Source organism: Hyperolius riggenbachi, chromosome 7 (assembly GCF_040937935.1).
Source record: "Hyperolius riggenbachi isolate aHypRig1 chromosome 7, aHypRig1.pri, whole genome shotgun sequence".
NCBI lineage: Eukaryota > Metazoa > Chordata > Amphibia > Anura > Hyperoliidae > Hyperolius > Hyperolius riggenbachi.
The window spans coordinates 190,997,405-191,019,180 of NC_090652.1; the positions used below are offsets into that span (position 1 = coordinate 190,997,405).

Here is a 21,776-nt window from a genome sequence, read left to right on the forward strand (position 1 = left end):
GATCCTGTCCTCTCTGTTGCCGACCCTTGCCTGTCTGACCATTCTACTCACCAGTGGGCCCTCGTCACTGGTGAGGTGCTAGCTTCACCAGCTCCTCTGGTGAAGTTATTCATTAGTGCCGTACTGTTTGTATCTCCTGCTCCTAGGCTGCAGTACAATCTGAATCGCCTGCTTCTCAGGTGATCATTAGTGCCATACTGTTTGTATCTCCTGCTCCTAGGCTGTAGTACAGTCTGAATCGCCTGCCTCTCAGGTGATCATTAGTGCAGTACTGTTTGTATCTCCTGCTCCTCAGGTGTCCTCTAGGCTGCAGTACACTCTCAATCACCTGCTCCCCAGGTGATCTCTAGGTTGCAGTGTAGTCTGAATCACCCACTCCTCGGGAGATTCTATCTCCACAGTATCTGCATTCCCAGCTTGCTGGGGCTTGTACTCTTGTACGTACTGATAGGACCTCACCAGCCCCTCTGGTGAGGGCTTGCCAAACTATTAGCTACTGTTCTCTATTATAGTCTGTAACTGATAGCACCTTGCCAGCTTCTCTGGGAAGGTCTAGACAAGTTATTCAGTTACCGTATCTGATAGTACGTAGCCATTCCCTCTGGAAGCTTTGGCCGTACGTATCAGTACTCTCGCAGCTAGTGCCCACAAGCACCTCTGAAGGGGCCTAGCCTTTATGAGTTCAGCTAGCGCCAGCCAGCACCTCTGAAGGGGCCTAGCCTTTATGAGTTCAGCTAGCGCCAGCCAGCACCTCTGAAGGGGCCTAGCCTGATTGGTGTCTGAGGCTCATCAGCTCCACTGATGAGCGCTCGTTATCTATTCGTCAGTAGTCCCTAGCCAGCTCCCCTGATAAGGACTACTTAGCCTATTCTCTGTATTCTCTCTGTTGGTACCTTTTCCAGTCCTCTGGGAAGGTGTGTTCATAGCTGTACAGTTGGTGTACTGATAGTGCCTTACCAGCCCCTCTGGTAAGGCCTCACTACTATTAAAGTTACGGTTGCACCAAGCACTACACTTATATCATCCTTGAAGCTATACTGGTATTATTGGTGATTTTGCAGATCACACATAATCAGGTATAGTGTCTGCATTGTTGGTGATTCTGCAGATCACCAAATAATCAGACATCTGAGTTGCGGCACCCAACCGTTACAAAAGGCATTGTTAACAGAAAGCATAAGAAGTCTCGTTTGCAGTTTACCACAAGCCATGTGGGGAACACAGCAACCATGTGGAAGAAGGTGCTCTGGTCAGATGAGACAAAAATGGAACATTTTGGCCAAAATGCAAAACGCTATGTGTGGCAGAAAACTAACACTGCACATCACTCTGAACACACCATCCCCACTGTCAAATATGGTAGTGGCAGCATCATGCTCTTGGGGTGCATCTCTTCAGCAGGGACAGGGAAGCTGGTCAGAGTTGATGGGAAGATGGATGGAGCTAAATACAGGGCAAACTTGGAAGTAAACCTCTTGGAGACTGCAAAAGACTTGAGACTAGGGCGGAGGTTCACCTTCCAGCAGGACAATGACCCTAAACATAAAGCCAGGGCAACAATGGAATGGTTTAAAACAAAACATATCTATGTGTTAGAATGGCCCAGTCAAAGTCCAGATCTAAATCCAATTGAGAATCTGTGGCAAGATCTGAAAACTGCTGTTCACAAACGCTGTCCATCTAATCTGACTGAGCTGGAGCTGTTTTGCAAAGAAGAATGGGCAAGGATTTCAGTCTCTAGATGTGCAAAGCTGGTAGAGACATACCCTAAAAGACTGGCAGCTGTAATTGCAGCAAAAGGTGGTTCTACAAAGTATTGACTCAGGGGGCCGAATAATTATGCACACCCCACTTTGCAGTTATTTATTTGTAAAAAATGTTTGGAATGATGTGTAATTTTCGATCCACTTCTCACATGTACACCACTTTGTATTGGTCTTTCACGTGGAATTCCAATAAAATTGGTGCATGTTTGTGGCAGTAATGTGACATAATGTGGAAAACTTCAAGGGGGCCGAATACTTTTGCAAGCCACTGTATATATATACACATCAGATCGCAGTACAAGATTGCAAAACAGAAGCAAGGTCAGAGGCTAGCCATAAATCATATATCAGGTAATCAGGGAATCAGAATAGGGCCAGAAATACAGGAGACCAGCGTTCAACAAGTACAGGGTAAGCTATGTGATGTTCTGGTCCCTGCTGTAATGAGAGCTGGTCTTAAGTAAGGGGAGCCCAGGGGCGTATCAGCAGATAGGCCTGCAAAGTCCCAAGTAGGTTGACCTCTGCTGGCAGGAGGTGGAAGTCCCAGGAAACTCCATAGTCTGATGCCATTTGCAGGTGAGACTGAGGATTGTGAGTTTGAACACATGAGCCCCCTAGTAGTGGATATAGAAAGTACATAAGTCCCGCACACAGTGCAACCAGCAGGTAGATCAAGTACTGAACGGGTTCCTAACACTAACAAATCGTCAATTTATCACAAATAAGATGGCATTAGTGTCTCTATGTTTACGACATGGAGTTCTTAGCATAGTTAAGAATAATCAGATAACAAGGGCAAAACTGGAACAATTAAATTGTTAGTTTATTATAAAACTATACACAAAAATATACATTGGCACTGGCAAATAAATATATCTGTCAGCTGAACAGATTGGTTGAATACGATAAGTAAAGCAGGCCATACACTGGCTCGATTCACGGCCGTTTCGACAGCAGATCCGATCCTGGGATCGGATCTGCTGCCAATCACTTGCGCTAAACGCACCCGCCGATCCGATTTCCTCCCGAAATCGGATCGGTCCGTCGATCGCGCCGTGCGGGAAATTACCCTCGATCGCCCGGCGGTAGGAGCGCGTCGCTTGCGGCGTACGATTCGGGCCCGATCCGAGCATGTATACATTACCTGAAGCTGGCTCCGGGGTCCTCTTCTCCTCGCTGCACCGCATTTCCGCATGTCCCAGTGTACGCTTATACTTCCTGTGTCACTCCGGTGACCAGGAAGTTGAAATAGAGGGCGCTCTATTTGAACTTCCTGGTCACGGAGTAACACAGGAAGCGCCGGGATGGAGCAAGAACAGCGGTGCGGTGCAGTGCGGAGAAGACGCCCGGGAGCCAGCCTCAGGTAATGTATACGGGGGGGGGGGGGGGACAGGCGGCAGGAGCAGCTGAACAGATTGTGATCGGTTTCAGGCTGAAATCGATTCACAATCTGTTTGCAGTAAAGGCAGCCATACGATCCCTATCTGATCAGATTCGATCAGATAGGGATCTGTCAGCTGGTCGATCTAATGGCACATCGACCAGTGTATGGCCACCTTAAGTAATTAAGTAGAATGTCTGAAAGTTCAAAATGCTGTGTTGAAATTATCCAAAGTATTGCATTTTAGTCAGTGTCCTTCTGGCCTGTGGATTGATGGAAATTCGACAACAGATGGTGGGCAATTGTTCTGAGTGAGTTGCTTTGTTTTAACCCACTCTGTAGCTGGGAGTGGCTATGAGAAGCAAAAGTTCAGCCTTGTGTAATTGGAACAGGGTGCAGTTCCCCCTACACGGAGAGTGATTTTAGCAGAATTCCTGCTGTACCCGTCTCTCAGTGCCAGTAGGTCATATCACCAAACAGACTGCACAGCTGCATTCAGCGGGTCGCTCCAAAAAATGCTAGGCATGTTTAGTTTAGAAAACGTCTCTAAACATGCCTAGAATCGCTCTGAAATCTGCCTCAAAAACCTCTAGCGTTTTGAGGATCTGCTAGAGGTTTTTGGTGTGCATTGGGCCTTAAAGAGTACATAAAGTGAATAGAAGATGGTAGTTTAACCACTTCCCGACCTCCTAACCCACAGCGGCGGCCGGGAAGTGGAGCCCGCAAGGACCAGCTCACCCACAGAGGCGGCGGTCCTTGTAGGGGCATGGGCGGAGCGATCGCGTCATCCGTGACGCGATCCTCCGCAGGCGCCTGACTGCGCTCACCCGTCGCAACATCCCGCCGGCCATACGGAAGCGCCGGCGGGATTTTAACCCCACGATCGCCGCATACAAAGTGTATAATACACTTTGTAATGTTTACAAAGTGTATTATACAGGCTGCCTCCTGCCCTGGTGGTCCCAGTGTCCGAGGGACCACCAGGGCAGGCTGCAGCCACCCTAGTCTGCACCCAAGCACACTGATTTCCCCCCCCTGCCCCCTGATCGCCCACAGCACCCCTCAGACCCCCCCTTCCCACCCCCCAGACCCCTGTTTACACCCAATCACCCCCCTAATCACCCATCAATCACTCCCTGTCACTATCTGTCAACGCTATTTTTTTTTTATCCCCCCCCTGCTCCCTCCTGATCACCCCCCCCCACCCCTCAGATTCTCCCCAGACCCTCCCCCTGTGTACTATATACCCTGATCCCCTGATCACCTGTCAATCACCTGTCAATCACCTGTCAATCACCCGTCAATCACCCATCAATCACCCCCTGTCACTGCCACCCATCAATCTGCCCCTTGCGGGCAATCTGATCACCCACCCACACCAATAGATCGCCCGCAGATCCGACATCAGATCACCTCTCAAATCCATTGTTTACATCTATTCTCTCCTCTAAACACCCACTAATTACCCATCAATCACCCCCTATCACCACCTGTCACTGTTACCCATCAGATCAGACCCTAATCTGCTCCTTGCGGGCACCCAATCACCCGCCTACACGCTCAGATTGCCCTCAGACCCCCCCTTATCAATTCGCCAGTGCATTAGTTACATCTGTTCTTCCCTGTAATAACGCACTGATCACCTGTCAATCACCCATCAATCACCCCCTGTCACTGCCACCCATCAATCACCCCCTGGCACTGCCACCCATCAATCAGCCCCTAACCTACCCCTTGCGGGCAATCTGATCACCCACCCACACCAATAGATCGCCCGCAGATCCGACGTCAGATCACCTCCCAAATGCAGTGTTTACATCTGTTCTCTACCCTAAACACCCACTAATTACCCATCAATCACCCCCTATCACCACCTGTCACTGTTACCCATCAGATCAGACCCTAATCTGCCCCTTGCGGGCACCCAATCACCTGCCTACACGCTCAGATTGCCCTCAGACCCCCCCTTATCAATTCGCCAGTGCATTTGTTACATCTGTTCTTCCCTGTAATAACCCACTGATCACCTGTCAATCACCCATCAATCACCCCCTGTCACTGCCACCCATCAATCACCCCCTGGCACTGCCACCCATCAATCACCCCCTGTCACTGCCACCCATCAATCAGCCCCTAACCTGCCCCTTGCGGGCATTCTGATCACCCACCCACACCAATAGATCGCCCGCAGATCCGACGTCAGATCACCTCCCAAGTGCAGTGTTTACATCTGTTCTCTACCCTAAACACCCACTAATTACCCATCAAATCACCCATCAATCACCCCCTATCACCACCTGTCACTGTTACCCATCAGATCAGACCCTAATCTGCCCCTTGCGGGCACCCAATCACCCGCCTACACGCTCAGATTGCCCTCAGACCCCCCCCTTATCAATTCGCCAGTGCATTAGTTACATCTGTTCTTCCCTGTAATAACCCACTGATCACCTGTCAATCACCCATCAATCACCCCCTGTCACTGCCACCCATCAATCACCCCCTGGCACTGCCACCCATCAATCACCCCCTGTCACTGCCACCCATCAATCAGCCCCTAGCCTGCAATCTGATCACCCACCCACACCAATAGATCGCCCGCAGATCCGACGTCAGATCACCTCCCAAGTGCAGTGTTTACATCTGTTCTCTACCCTAAACACCCACTAATTACCCATCAATCACCCCCTGTCACTGCTACCTATCAGATTAGACCCCTATCTGCCCCTAGGGCACTCAATCACCCGCCCACACCCTCAGAACGCCCTCAGACCCCAGCCCTGATCACCTCGCCAGTGCATTGCTTGCATCTATTCCCCCCTCGAATCACACCTTGAGACACCCATCAATCACCTCCTGTCACCCCCTAGCACACCTACCCATCAGATCAGGCCCTAATTTGCCCCGTGTGGGCTCCTGATCACTCGGCCAAACCCTCAGATCCCCCTCAGACCCCCTTCCGATCACCTCCCCAGTGCATTGATTGCATCTATTTTCCCCTCTAACCACCCCCTGAGACACCCATCAATCACCTCCTGTCACCCCCCCTAGCACTCCTATCCATCAGATCAGGCCCAATACAACCTGTCATCTAAAAGGCCACCCTGCTTATGACCGGTTCCACAAAATTCGCCCCCTCATAGACCACCTGTCATCAAAATTTGCAGGTGCTTATACCCCTGAACAGTCATTTTGAGACATTTGGTTTCCAGACTACTCACGGTTTTGGGCCCGTAAAATGCCAGGGCGGTATAGGAACCCCACAAGTGACCCCATTTTAGAAAAAAGACACCCCAAGGTATTCTGTTAGGTGTATGATGAGTTCATAGAAGATTTTATTTTTTGTCAAAAGTTAGCGGAAATTGATTTTTATTGTTTTTTTTTCACAAAGTGTCATTTTTCACTAACTTGTGACAAAAAATAAAATCTTCTATGAACTCGCCATACACCTAACGGAATACCTTGGGGTGTCTTCTTTCTAAAATGGGGTCACTTGTGGGGTTCCTATACTGCCCTGGCATTTTAGGGTCCCTAAACCATGAGGAGTAGTCTAGAAAACAAATGCCTGAAAATGACCTGTGAATAGGACGTTGGGCCCCTTAGCGCACATAGGCTGCAAAAAAGTGTCACACATGTGGTACCGCCGTACTCAGGAGAAGTAGTATAATGTGTTTTGGGGTGTATTTTTACACATACCCATGCTGGGTGGGAGAAATCTCTCTGTAAATGGACAATTGTGTGTAAAAAAAATCAAACAATTGTCATTTACAGAGATATTTCTCCCACCCAACATGGGTATTTCTAAAAATACACCCCAAAACACATTATACTACTTCTCCTGAGTACGGCGGTACCACATGTGTGGCACTTTTTTACACCCTAAGTACGCTAAGGGGCCCATAGTCCAATGAGTACCTTTAGGATTTCACAGGTCATTTTGCGACATTTGGTTTCAAGACTACTCCTCACGGTTTAGGGCCCCTAAAATGCCAGGGCAGTATAGGAACCCCACAAATGACCCCATTCTAGAAAGAAGACACCCAAAGGTATTCCGTTAGGAGTATGGTGAGTTCATAGAAAATTTTATTTTTTGTCACAAGTTAGCGGAAAATGACACTTTGTGAAAAAAAAAACAATTAAAATCAATTTCCGCTACCTTGTGACAAAAAAATAAAAACTTCTATGAACTCACCATACTCCTAACGGAATACCTTGGGGTGTCTTCTTTCTAAAATGGGGTCATTAGTGGGTTCCTATACTGCCCTGGCATTTTAGGGGCCCTAAACCGTGAGGAGTAGTCTTGAAACAAAAATGACCTGTGAAATCCTAAAGGTACTCATTGGACTTTGGGCCCCTTAGCGCAGTTAGGGTGCAAAAAAGTGCCACACATGTGGTATCGCCGTACTCGGGAGAAGTAGTATAATGTGTTTTGGGGTGTATTTTTACACATACCCATGCTGGGTGGGAGAAATACCTCTGTAAATGACAATCTTTTGATTTTTTTACACACAATTGTCCATTTACAGAGTTATTTCTCCCACCCAGCATGGGTATGTGTACAAATACACCCCAAAACACATTGTACTACTTCTCCCGAGTACGGCGATACCACATATGTGGCACTTTTTTGCACCCTAACTGCGCTAAGGGGCCCAAAGTCCAATGAGTACCTTTAGGATTTCACAGATCATTTTGAGAAATTTCGTTTCAAGACTACTCCTCACGGTTTAGGGCCCCTAAAATGCCAGGACAGTATAGCAACCCCACAAATGACTCCATTTTAGAAAGAAGACACCCCAAGGTATTCTGTTAGTTGTACGGTGAGTTCATAGAAGATTTTATTTTTTGTCACAAGTTAGCAGAAATTGATTTTTATTGTTTTTTTTCACAAAGTGTCATTTTCCGCTAACTTGTGACAAAAAATAAAATCTTCTATGAACTCACCATACTCCTAACGGAATACCTTGGGGTGTCTTCTTTCTAAAATGGGGTCATTTGTGGGGTTCCTATACTGTCCTGGCATTTTAGGGGCCCTAAACCGTGAGGAGTAGTCTTGAAACGAAATTTCTCAAAATGACCTGTGAAATCCTAAAGGTACTCATTGGACTTTGGGCCCCTTAGCGCAGTTAGGGTGCAAAAAAGTGCCACACATGTGGTATCGTCGTACTCAGGAGAAAAAGTATAATGTGTTTTGGGGTATATTTTTACACATACCCATGCTGAGTGGGAGAAATCTCTCTGTAAATGGACAATTGTGTGTAAAAAATGAAAAAATTGACATTTACAGAGATATTTCTCCCACCCAGCATCGGTATGTGTAAAAATACACCCCAAAACACATTATACTACTTCTACTGAGTACGGCAATACCACATGTGTGGCACTTTTTTGCAGCCTAACTGCGCTAAGGGGCCCAAAGTCCAATGAGCACCTTTAGGCTTTACAGGGGTGCTTACAAATTAGCACCCCCCAAAATGCGAGGACAGTAAACACACCCCACAAATGACCCCATTTTGGAAAGTAGACACTTCAAGGTATTCAGAGAGGGGCATGGTGAGTCCGTGGCAGATTTCATTTTTTTTGTCGCAAGTTAGAAGAAAAGGAAACTTTTTTTTTTTTTTTTTTGTCACAAAGTGTCATTTTCCGCTTACTTGTGACAAAAAATAATATCTTCTATGAACTCACTATGCCTCTCAGTGAATACTTTGGGATGTCTTCTTTCCAAAATGGGGTCATTTGGGGGGTATTTATACTATCCTGGAATTCTAGCCCCTCATGAAACATGACAGGGGGTCAGAAAAATCATAGATGCTTGAAAATGGGAAAATTCACTTTTTGCACCATAGTTTGTAAACGCTATAACTTTTACCCAAACCAATAAATATACACTGAATGGGTTATTTTTAATCAAAAACATGTTTGTCCACATTTTTCGCGCTGCATGTATACAGAAATTTTACTTTATTTGAAAAATGTCAGCACAGAAAGTTAAAAAAATCATTTTTTGCCAAAATTCATGTCTTTTTTGATGAATATAATAAAAAGTAAAAATCGCAGCAGCAATCAAATAGCACCAAAAGAAAGCTTTATTAGTGACAAGAAAAGGAGCCAAAATTAATTTAGGTGGTAGGTTGTATGAGCGAGCAATAAACCGTGAAAGCTGCAGTGGTCTGAATGGAAAAAAAGTGCCTGGTCCTTAAGGGGGTTAAAGCCCACGGTCCTCAAGTGGTTAACTTACCTGGGGCTAATTCTAGCTTCCTGATTTCCTTCCTAGCTGTCATTACTTGTTGCAACATACATCCGTTACCCCCATCTGCATACTGAAAGCCAGTCTACCAGCACCATGACGTGCACGTCCTCCATCGCACTACCGTAACCAGGAGTATTATGTGCAGGCTCTGAAATGTATTTTATGCATGCGCACAGCGCTCCCAGATGCGAGAGCACAATAAAAGAGGTGTAGTCCTGCACTTGTCCTGTGGCATGCAATTGGCCAAGACGATCAGCTTTAAAAAGGGGGACAGTTGCTGAATGCAGCAGTGCGGAATGATGGCAAGGACTCAGGGCTCTTTTGCACTAGGCATGAAAATGGCCGTTCTAATACAACTGTCATTTTCTGCGTTTTGTTAGGTAAAATGAAACTCCAAAGACTTTCTTTTAAACTTTGAAATGTAACGCTGCGTTTCCATGCGTTGCGATGCTCCCGGGAACATTTAATCACACGAAGAGAGTGTTTACTGTCGAGTTAATTAGTGCTAACGCCGCTGATCGCTGTTTTCCAACGTCTAGCTCTGCATTACAAAAAGCATGCATGAATGGGGTTCATGCATGCGTTAGCAAGTGTAAAAGAGCCCTTAGGGCCTGTACACACTGCTGCGCTTGCGCTGCGCTTTTCAAACCGCATGCGCTTTTTAATTGCAAGGTCTTTTGAAAAATAATTAAAATCTTGAAGACCTGTACACACTGGCGCGATGCGCTTTTTCTATTATCATAAAGGCTTGCGATTTTAAAAGCGCAGCAGTGTGTGCAGGCCCTTAGGGCTTTTTCACATTAGCTGACACGTGAATGAACCCAGTTCATGCACGCTTTTTGCGACGCAGGGCAAGATATCGGAAAACAGCAATCAGCAGCCTTAGCGCTAATTAACTCAACGGTAAACACTCGCATCGTGTGATTAAATGTTCCCGGGAGCGTCGTAACGCACGGAAATGCAGCGTTACATGTCAAAGGTTAATTGGAAGTCTATGGAGTTTCTTTTTACCTAACAAAATGCAGAAAATGACAGTTGCATTAGAATGGCCATTTTCAAGCCTAGTAGAAAAGAGCCCTCATAAGGTCCTCAGGGGGCTGTAAGCAGTTGCAGGTAAGTTAACTTTGCCAAATTTATACTTTCGGAAAATATTCTGAAAGGCAGGTCCATTGAACAAAATAAATGCCTATCATTTTGTCCGACTTGGTATGAAATAAAGATTAAGGGCCCATTCACACTCTAAGCACTTTTCTGAGCGTTTTGCGATTGTTTAGTGTTTTCTAAAATCGCTCCCATTCACTTTCATTAAAATCGCCGAGATTTTTGCGTATGCGATCGCAACAATTTTTCCAAGATTTTAATGAAAGTGAATAGGAGCGATTTTAAAAAACAATCAATCGCAAAATGCTCAGAAAGCGCTTCTGGTGTGAATGGGCCCTAAGTAGGATATCTAGACAAACTCACATATCAATTGTCAATTAATCCTACCTGGTAGTTCAAATTTAGGCAGTATGATATACAGTGGTTTGCAAATGTATTCGGCCCCCTTGAAGTTTTCCACATTTTGTCACATTACTGCCACAAACGTGAAAGACCAGTACAAAGTGGTGTACACGTGAGAAGTGGAACGAAAAACATACATAATTCCAAACATTTTTTACACATACATAACTGCAATGTGGGGTTTGCGTAATTATTCAGACCTCCTTTGGTCTGAATGCAGTCAGTTGCCTATAGACCTTGCCTGATGAGTGCTAATGACTAATTAGAGTGCACCTGTGTGTAATCTAATGTCAGTACTAATACAGCTGCTCTGTGACGGCCTCAGAGGTTGTCTGTGGCCCAGTGCACACCAAAAACCTCTAGCAGATCCGCAAAATGCTAGAGGTTTTTTGAGGCAGATTTCAGAGTGATTCTAGGCATGTTTTCTAAACATTCCTAGCATTTTTGGAGCGTTTTTGTGTAGCAGATTAAAAATATTGTTATAGTAAAGCTGTTACTGAACAGCTTCTGTAACAAAAACGCCTGGAAAACCGCTCTGATCTAGCGGTTTTCAGAGCGGTTTTCCACTTCCCTATACATTAACATTGAGGCAGAAACGCCTCAGAAATCCAAAAAATGCTGCAGCCCGGGAGTTTGCGTTTGTGGAAAAAAATGACCCGCTCTGGTGTGTACCATCCCATTCACTTTCATTAGCCAAGCGGTTTTCCCCCTGCAAGCGTTTCAAAAAACGCTTCAGAACCGCTCTGGTGTGCACTAGCCCTAAGAGAATATTGGGAGCAACAACACCATGAAGTCCAAAGAACACACCAGACAGGTCAGGGATAAAGTTATTGAGAAATTTAAAGCAGGCTTAGGCTACAAAAAGATTTCCAAAGCCTTGAACATCCCACGGAGCACTGTTCAAGCGATCATTCAGAAATGGAAGGAGTATGGCACAACTGTAAACCTACCAAGACAAGGCCGTCCACCTAAACTCATAGGCCGAACAAGGAGAGCGCTGATCAGAAATGCAGTCAAGAGGCCCACGGTGACTCTGGACGAGCTGCAGAGAACTACAGCTCAGGTGGGGAAATCTGTCCATAGGACAACTATTAGTCGTGCACTGCACAAAGTTGGCCTTTATGGAAGAGTGGCAAGAAGAAAGCCATTGTTAACAGAAAAGGATAAGAAGTCCCGTTTGCAGTTTGCCTCAAGCCATGTGGGGGACACAGCAAACATGTGGAAGAAGGTGCTCTGGTCAGATGAGACGAAAATTTAACTTTTTGGCTAGAATGGCCCAGTCAAAGTCCAGATCTAAATCCAATCGAGAATCTGTGGCAAGATCTGAAAACTGCTGTTCACAAACGCTGTCCATCTAATCGGACTGAGCTGGAGCTGTTTTGCAAAGAAGAATGGGCAAGGATTTCAGTCTCTAGATGTGCAAAGCTGGTAGAGACATACCTTAAGGGCTGGAACCCACAAGAGCGTTTTTGTGAGCATTTAGGGAGCGCTTGAAAACGCTAGCGTTTTTCAAAAACGCTGAGCTAATGTGATCGTATGTGTTAAATTCCACAGGAGCGTTTGCGATTCCCAAAATCGCAAACGCAGGACATGCAGCATTTTCAGAGCGTTTACGCTTCAATGTAAAGTATATAAGCGCTGTGCAAGCGCTGTGAAATTGCTATGCGTAGCGTTTTGTTAGCGATTTCACAGCGCGGAAAGTACCCAGAAGGCTTAGTGATTCCCAGAATTCTATAATACAAGTGTAGTATTTCCTGTTGACGTCTTGCTGGCTCAACGGAAGTGTCACAGAGCTGCAGGCTGTGTGTAGAGAGCATTACATGCCACAATGCCTAAGAAGAAGTGGTTTACCACGGAGGATGTTATATCTAAAGTGCAGCCACATGAGGTTCTGTATAACAAGACCAACAAAGACCACAAACAGAACCATCTAGCCAACCAGATATGGTGCAACATTACCAAAGAACTGTTTGAGGAGGCTGGTTTGACTTGGAATCTCCTTTCACCCAAGCTTCAGGATACTAAAAGTGAGTACTGTACCTTTTGTGTTAGTTGATAGAGCTAACTTTGTATATATAGATACATACATACATACATACAATCGATTAATGATGTTCCATTGTATCAAACCCTGGGGGATGTATATATCTAGATATGTATATACCGTACATCCACTGTTTAATAGCATGTAACATCATCAATCGATACTTCTTCTGACATACATGTTGCCATGGCTGCACCTGTCCCTAATAAGCAAAAAGGAGTTTGAAATTTTTCAAAAATTTTTATTAACACATAAACAAAATAATATAAAGCAACCTGCTATGTCCTCATAATTAATGTCCCTATGCTAAATGAATATTATGTTTGCAGACAGCTGTACAGAAAATTTAAATATAGTGTGAGTTGTTCACGAAGGGTGGTAGCAGATATTGGATTCAATTCATCAAGCATTACCGCATTCGGTAATGCTGAAAACAGCTGACTTTACGGAACACTTAGTAAAATGTTAATTCATCAAAGCAGTTACCACATGAGAAGCTGACATTCCTGAGCAGAGAGATAAATTACGGACTTGTTCAGTGATTACCTCAACACATATCAGTAAAATGTCAGCAAATGTTAATTCATCAAGCTTACAGCATTTGATAACATGTGCGGTGATTATCTCCAGCTCTTCCCTGTCGATAACAAGCTTGGAATGCCTTCAGTGTGGATGTCTCTGTGTTTGACAGGAGCAGGCAGCTAATAGAAACCTCCCCTGTCCCCTGCAAGTGCTGCTGATAGGTTGGCCAGGCTTCTCAGGTGGAACAGACCCCCCCAGGCAGCAAGCAGAGAGAAAAGAATAAAAGCTATTTTCCAGGCACCCTTCTTTTCCAGGCACCCTTCGGGAGTGTAACCCCTTGAGTGCCTGTTTAAATATGCAGAGATGCAAGTGGGAGCTCGTGGCAAAATGACCTAAACAGGGAATGTGTAATGTTTCTCAGCAGTTCATCTAAGCTGTGGCAAGTAACTAGAAACTTAAGACTAATGAGACGATTCAGCAAGAGCAGAGGCAGCACAACATGTATAAAATGCACATCTATGGGGATGTCGGTGCTTCCTCTTTCCTATTGTAATGCCCTCACTGCACGGACCTCTTCGGTAACTTACCGAACATCTACCACATGTGTGAAAATATTGATGAATTAGCACACACAAGTGTAAAATACCGAATGCAGTATTTTAAGGACTTGGTTATTGTTATCGAACAGCCCTTGATGAATTGAAGCCATTGTGCCTCTTCTGGTGGATGCTGTTAGTGGTTCAAGTGGAGCTGGTGGAACATCTTCATCCCAATTGATGCCCTCTTTGTCCCTGACAAAGTTATGTAGGACACATGCAGCCTTGACTTGTTACAGCATTTGCGGTGTCCATCATCATGCTTGTGTGGAAGATACGCCACTTATTAGCCATTATGCCAAAGGCACACTCCACCACTTTTCTTGCCTTACTCAGGCGAACATTAAAAACAGTCCTTTGTGGGTTCAAAGTGCACTGTGGGAAAGGCCTCATCATGTGGTTAGACAGGGCAAAAGCCTCATCCCCAATGAAGACCAGTGGCCTATCTGGTCCATTTGTGTGTGGCCAGGGTCGAGGAGGAGGGAGATTGACGTTTCCTTCTCGTAATTTAACTCCAAAACGGCTGTGTTGAAAGATGCCTGCTGCTTCCTTGTGCACCCACATCCACATAGCTGAATCTAGCTATGGCTAGAAGCACAATGGAAAAGTATTTTTTGTAATTGTAAAACTTACTGCCACTATTTGGTGGCATCACAATTTGGATGTGTTTGCCATCCACCGCACCGACACTACTGTATTGGGAAAATTTGTTTTCTGCCAAAAATCCTGAGAAATTTTTTCCCAATGACCCATATCCAGGAACTTCAGGAATTCAGGTTGCAAAATCTCCCAAATTAAGCTGCATGTGTCCAAAACAATTCTTCGAATAGTTGTCCTTCCAAGACGATACTGATAATGCAATGACACATATGTATGCCCAGTAGCAAGAAACCTGTGTAAAGAAAACATATATTAATAGTGTGTGTGTTTATTTTCCCCTAGTACAAGAAGTGAAAACAAGATGGAAGTCAATTAAGGACAACTTTAGAAGGGAGCTCCTAGAAGAGAAATTAAGAGAGCAGAAGTGGTTCTGGTGCATCAAATAGAACAAAATACAGCTACACTAATGAACTTGCATTCTTAAAGGGGAACTTCAGCCTAAACAAACATACTGTCATTAAGTTACATTAGTTATGTTAATTAGAATAGATAGGTAATATAATTTTTTACCCACCCTGTTAAAAAGAACAGGCAAATGTTTGTGATTCATGGGGGCTGCCATCTTTGTCATGGGCATAGCCGGCCTTTGATATGAGCGACCGGAGCGGGCACTCAGGGCGCAAGCTTCCAAGGGGGCGCCTATAGCTGGTTGCCTATACTGAGGGCACCTACACCTGATTTCCTATACTGGGGGCACCTATAGCTGGCTACCTTTACTGAGGGCACCAACACCTGGCTACCTATGCTGGAGGCACCTATGCCTGGCTACATATGGGGGGATGGAGACCTTCAACTGACTTTCTATACTGAGGGCACCTATGCTTGGCAAACTATATTGAGGGCATCTACACATGAGATCCTATACTGGGGGCACCTATACCTGGCTACCTACCTATACTGAGTCTGAGGGCGTATTTTTTTTTTTTTGGGGGGGGGGGGGGGGCGCACTGCGGCTATAACACATGGTGCAAATTGTCAGTGCTGTGCTATCATTCTAAATTGGGGGGAGGCGGCTAAATGTCCCACTCATTGTTTTTATTAATGTTCCTGAAAGGTTCTAGCCTTCATTTTTAAGTGTATTCAGGATAATGCACTCTTTCCATCCATTCGTGGTTATTAATAGTATTTTTTCTATTATACATACGTGGCGTGTCACAATGATCTGAGCTTTTGGCGTGATGTGTCACAACGTCAAAAAGGTTGGGAACCACTGGCCTAGGAGATATCTCAGGAGAAAAGGGGAATTGCACATGGGCCTGTGTGTGTGTATACGTGCGTGCGTGCATGTGTGTATATGCACGTGGGAAGAGGATGAAAGGGGGGGGGGGGGGCACAAAAATCAGGTTTCGCTCAGGGCGCTGTGAAACCTAAGGCCGGCCCTGGTCATGGGGGCAGCCATCTTTTTGGTTGAAAGGAGGTGACAAGGAGCAGGAGACACAGTTCCAACTGTCCTGTGTCCTGATATCCCCTCCCAGCTGCACACGCTAGGCTTCAAATGTCAAATTTAAAATGTAAAAATAAAAATTTGCACCAAAACAGCAGAACTAGAGCAACAGCATCAGAAATCCCATCATGCTTTGCACAGCCTCAGGGGAAAAAAGCCCGGGCAGTTTTCTTCTGTGCAGCTAAAAATAAGGCTTGGATAAGAGAAATAAAGTTCTGATGCTGTGAAACTGTTAAAGAAACACCAGGCCTTTTCAGTGCTGCTGAGTCGATTTTTAGTCCGGAGGTTCACTTTAAGACCCACTATGGATTTGGAGGAGTAAGTAAGCTATGGTTTGTGTACAACAGTTGTCACCTACTTTCACTTTCTGTATGTCCCAACACACACATATAACACATGTAATGTTGACACTGCCAATACTTAACAAACTTTGTCCTTCCATAGGACACAAGATAACATTCCTGCAGATCCTGTGGTCCGAGTAGAGGAAGATGATGCAGAAGAAGGACTAGAAAATAGTACTGTATCTTTATTAAGCACCTCTGACACACCAAGTGATGAAACGTCTAATACTAGTAGTGTTCATGTATTGTCCCCTGTGCAGCCTACTACCTCCACAACCAAAACTACAACTACTAAAGTTACAGGAAGAGGAAGGGGCCAAGGTGCAGTTGGTAGATCACAAAGTTGTTTTGAAAGTGGTGTCTTAAATTATATGCAGGAAGCTGTAGGTGTGTTACATCATGCTAGCTGTGATCACTACAATTTTGCTGTAAGTCTGGTTCCATATATGAAAAAAGTACCAGAGGATAGAATTTTAGATCTAAGACAGGCTATCATTGATCTTGTTAAAAAAGCCATAAAAAATACACCATCAACTTCTGTGGAACAATCACAAAGCTCATCCTCATCTTCCACCCCCTCACCATCACCTCCAGTGTCAAATACTCCATATCATAGACAACAACCTTATGGCAATTTACATTACCAGCACAGCTATTATCAGCATGACAATGAGTATGGGTACCCCAATTATCCATATAGACCACCAAGCAACATGGGCTATTTACACCCTTACCAAGGCCAAACTAATAATATTGACCAAACGCAAGAGCCACTGTTATATACAGATATTGGACAGACAAGGCCTCACCAACCAAGTGAGAATTCTGCACCCAAACAAACCTCTTTTATGGAAATGATAAGACGAGAGGAAGATTAGTTATCTGTTACGATTGCTACCCAATCTCAATTTATTTAAACTCTTGTTTTGTTGCATTTGACGGGCGCAAATAAGACACCCATAGCTTACTTCCTTAATATTTACCCATGTAAAGAACAGTACTGTACAAATTTACTAGAACAATACTTACACAATATCAAACATATGGCCACTAAATAATTGTTGGACAAAAGATTCATCATGTATGTGTATGTTCCCGTACATATTTCTGCTTACTCAAAATTAACCTGTACTGTTATTGAAAGTAATATATATCCATCCATTCTATTAGTACTCGTCACTGTAGTAAGTGGTTGCCATCTGTACTGTATAGGATAGAAGCACAAAAATCCCCCCACCAGCAAGTACAGTAATGGTGCAATAATCACCTTTATGACATCGCCAGGATTCATTACATAATTATATAGGCCTTCACAGGTGTTTCAAATAAACATAATCCGCTTCCTCAGAGGCAAAATGTTGTTCTGTGAAATGGCTGACAGGCCTATATAATTCTGTATTGATTCTTGGGGATGTAATAAAGATGTCCCAGCCACCAGGCAAGGACAGATGGTGGCCTGGAGTGCCGGGTGGGGGAGGGGCACCGCCGGGGGGGGGGGGGGAGGGGCGGGGAGGTGCCCACCTTCCCCAGCCAAACTGTGTGACCCCTGTGGTGAACCCAGTTCATCCCCGCAGCTCCCTGCTCCAGCCTGCAGTCTTCCGGCAGGCAGAGCAGGGCTACGGCAAGATGGCGTCCGAAGCCCTGTACCGGAGACACAAGTACAGGGCTTCAGGCGCCATCTTCCCGTAGCCCTTCTTTGCAGGTCAGCACGGGACTTTCACAGGCTGGCTGCACTGCTGCAGACCGTCGGAGGAGGCTGCGCCCAGGGAGATTACTCTTCTGCAGGTGAGTAAATGCTTTTGTTTTTACTGGTGATTGTACATTTTTAGTGAAATGCTGCTGACATTAGCATAATTTCCTGGTGAACGCTGCCCACATTAGCATAATTTCCTGGTGACCGTTGGCCACATTAGCATAATTTCCTGGTGAACACTGCCCACATTAGCATTATTTCCTGGTGAATGTTGGCCACATTAGCATAATTTCCTGGTGAACGTTGGCCACATTTGCATAATTTCCTGGTGAACGTTGGCCACATTAGCTTAATTTCCTGGTGAACGCTGGCCACATTACGATTATTTTCTGGTGAACGCTGGCCACATTACGATTATTTTCTGGTGAAGGCTGGCCACATTACGATTATTTTATGGTGAACGCTGCCCACATTTCGATTATTTTATGGTGAATCATTGCTGCGTTATAATTATTTTATGGTGAATCATTGCTGCATTATGGTTATTTTATGGTGAATCATTGCTGCGTTATGGTTATTTTCTGGTGAAAGATTGCCGCATTCCAATTATTTTAAGTGAATCATTGCTGCTTTATGAATATTTTCTGTTGAAAGATTGCCGCATTACTTTTATGTTATGGTGAAACATGCTGCGTTACGATTATTTTAAGGTGAAACATTGCTGCATTGCGATTATTTTCATCAGGGGCACCACAAGGGGGAGGGGGGGCGCCACAGGTTTTCTCACCTGGAGTGACAACATGGCTAGAGATGCCCCTGTCCCCAGGCACAACTGATTCCACGCTCACAAAAAATTAAGTACTCCATGTTTTTCTTTATTATTATCATGCCTTGTTATTTGCTATCGTCTATCGATTTGACAAAAGCCACTTGCCTAAAATGACTTACCTCGTCTGCCTCTATAATAACCTATGGTATTTATTAGTGTTGTACGAATCATGATGAACGATTTGGATCTTTGATCCGAATTTCTTTTGTGAGTCGAATCATCAAAATGAACGATTTGGTTCAAAAAGGGGGTGGAGCCAGGAGTGGCACCCCCCCCCCCTTTTCAGCGGGCAGGGGGGTCCTGTAAGCAGAGCAGAGATGGATCGCTCAGTTGGAGGGGAGCCAGCCTTGCAGGGACAGGTAGTTGAGAGAGAGGGGACATGGGTGCCACTGCCAGATATGTGTAGAGCACACATACTGGCTGTAATGTGCTGCTCATTATAGGCTGTCTGTTCCGTAGTTGTGCACAGTGAACAAATGGGAAACTTTTGGCTCAGAAGCACAGCTCAGTAACTTTGCAGACAGCGTGCTGGGCTAGAATGACAGGGCAGGCACTGTGATTGCATACCCCCCAACCGTCCCGTTTTCGTCGGGATTCTCCCGATTTGGGGGGGGAGGGGGCCTCCCGCTATCCCGGGCCCCCCCTCTTGAATCCCAACGGCTGGCAGAGTATGCAGACGGAAAAACTGATCAAGGCTCCAGCCGCGGTAATGAGGGATGCGGGAGCCCGGCTTCAATACTTCCTCCCTCCCGCCCTCTCTGAATGCCCCCTAATGTATGTCCGTTTGCCCCCCTCTCCTCCCCTCCCTATAGGCAGAGTGAGTGCAGCGGAACGGGCAGTCGGGTCCTCTTACCGCTGGCTGATGCACGCGTACACTGTCTCTGGCATCGGACCTCCATGTGCTTCCTGTGACGTCATAGTAAACAGGAAGCACATGGAGGTCCGATGCCAGAGACAGTGTACGCGTGCATCAGCCAGCGGTAAGAGGACCCGACTGCCCTCTCCGCTGCGCTCACTCTGCCGCGGCTGGAGCCTTGATCAGTTTTTCCGCCTCCATTCTCTGCCCAGGCCCCCCACCCACACACCTACCTACCTACCTAATAGTGGCACCCTCCTCCCCACCCACGGGCATTCTCCCCACCCCTTCCACTGACAACCCCCCTACCCACCAAGTGTCAGTGTACCCTGGCCCCTGCACCCTTGCCCCAGGCACCCTGCCCCTGGCCCCTGCACCCTTCCCCAGGCACCCTGCACCCTTCTTCCCCAGGCACCCTCCTTCCCCAGGCACCCTGCACCCTCCTTCCCCAGGCACCCTGCACCCTCCTTCCCCAGGCACCCTGCACCCTTCCCCAGGCACCCTGCACCCTTCTTCCCCAGGCACCCTCCTTCCCCAGGCACCCTGCACCCTTCTTCCCCAGGCACCCTGCACCCTTCTTCCCCAGGCACCCTGCACCCTTCTTTCCCAGGCACCCTGCACCCTCCTTCCCCAGGCACCCTGCACCCTCCTTCCCCAGGCACCCTGCACCCTCCTTCCCCAGGCACTCTGCACCCTCCTTCCCCAGGCACCCTGCACCCTTCCCCAGGCACCCTGCCCCTGGCCCCTGCACCCTTCCCCAGGCACCCTGCTTCCCCAGGCACCCTGCTTCCCCAGGTACCCTGCTTCCCCAGGCACCCTGCCCCCCCCTTCCCCAGGCACCCTGCACCCTCCTTCCCCATGCACCTTGCACCCTCCTTCCCCAGGCACCCTGCCCCTTCCTTCCCCAGGCACCCTGCACCCTCCTTCCCCGGGCATTCTGCACCCCTCCCCAGGCACCCTGCTCCCTCCTTCCCCAGGTACCCTGCACCCTTCCCCAGGCACCCTGGCCCCTGCACCCTTCCCCAGGCACCCTAGCCCCTGCACCCTTCTTCCCCAGGCACCCTGCACCCTCCTTCCCCAGGCACTCTGCACCCTTCCCCAACCCTTCCCCAGGCACCCTGCCCCAGTGTCAGTGTACCCTGGCCCCTGCCCCAGGCACCCTTCCCCAGGCACCCTGCACCCTGTTCCAGGCACCCAGTGCATGGCCCCTGTCCCAGGCACCCAGTGCCTGGCCCCTGTCCCAGGCACCCAGTGCCTGGCCCCTGTCCCAGGCACCCAGTGCCTGGCTCCTGTCCCAGGCACCCCGTGCCCGGCCCCTGCTCCAGGCACCCAGTCCCTGCATCCTTCCCCAGACACCCTGGCCCCAGGACCCTTCCCCAGGCACCCTGTCCCTGCTCCAGGCACCCTGTCCCTGCCCCAGGCACCCTGTTCGTGCCCCAGGCACCCTGCCCCTGCACCCTTCCCCAGGCACCCTGTCCCAGGCACCCAGTGCCTGGCCCCTGCTCCGGGCACCCAGTCCCTGCACCCTGCTCCAGGCACCCAGTCCCTGCCCCAGGCACCCAGTCCCTGCATCCTTCCCCAGACACCCTGGCCCCAGCACCCTTCCCCAGGCACCCTGTCCCTGCACCAGGCAACCTGTCCCTGCACCCTGCTCCAGGCACCCAGTCCCTGCACCCTGCTCCAGGCACCCAGTCCCTGCCCCAGGCACCCAGTCCCTGCATCCTGCCCCAGACACCTTGGCCCCTGCACCCTTCCCCAGGCACCCTGTCCCTGCACCAGGCAACCTGCCCCTGCACCCTGCTCCAGGCACCCAGTCCCTGCTCCAGGCACCCAGTCCCTGCACCCTGCTCCAGGCACCCAGTCCCTGCACCCAGCTCCAGGCACCCAG

At 47.4% G+C, this 21,776-nt stretch overlaps 1 protein-coding gene across 1 annotated transcript in view; it reads left to right on the forward strand.

Moving 5' to 3' along the window:
• Nucleotides 1–391: 391 nt before the first annotated feature.
• HSPD1 (heat shock protein family D (Hsp60) member 1) overlaps nucleotides 392–21,776 on the forward strand; it is a 715,033-nt gene continuing 693,648 nt past the window's right edge. The window contains exon 1 of the mRNA XM_068244950.1: nucleotides 392–396. The gene's annotated coding sequence lies outside the window, so the exon portion shown is untranslated. The remainder of the gene's footprint in view (nucleotides 397–21,776) is intronic.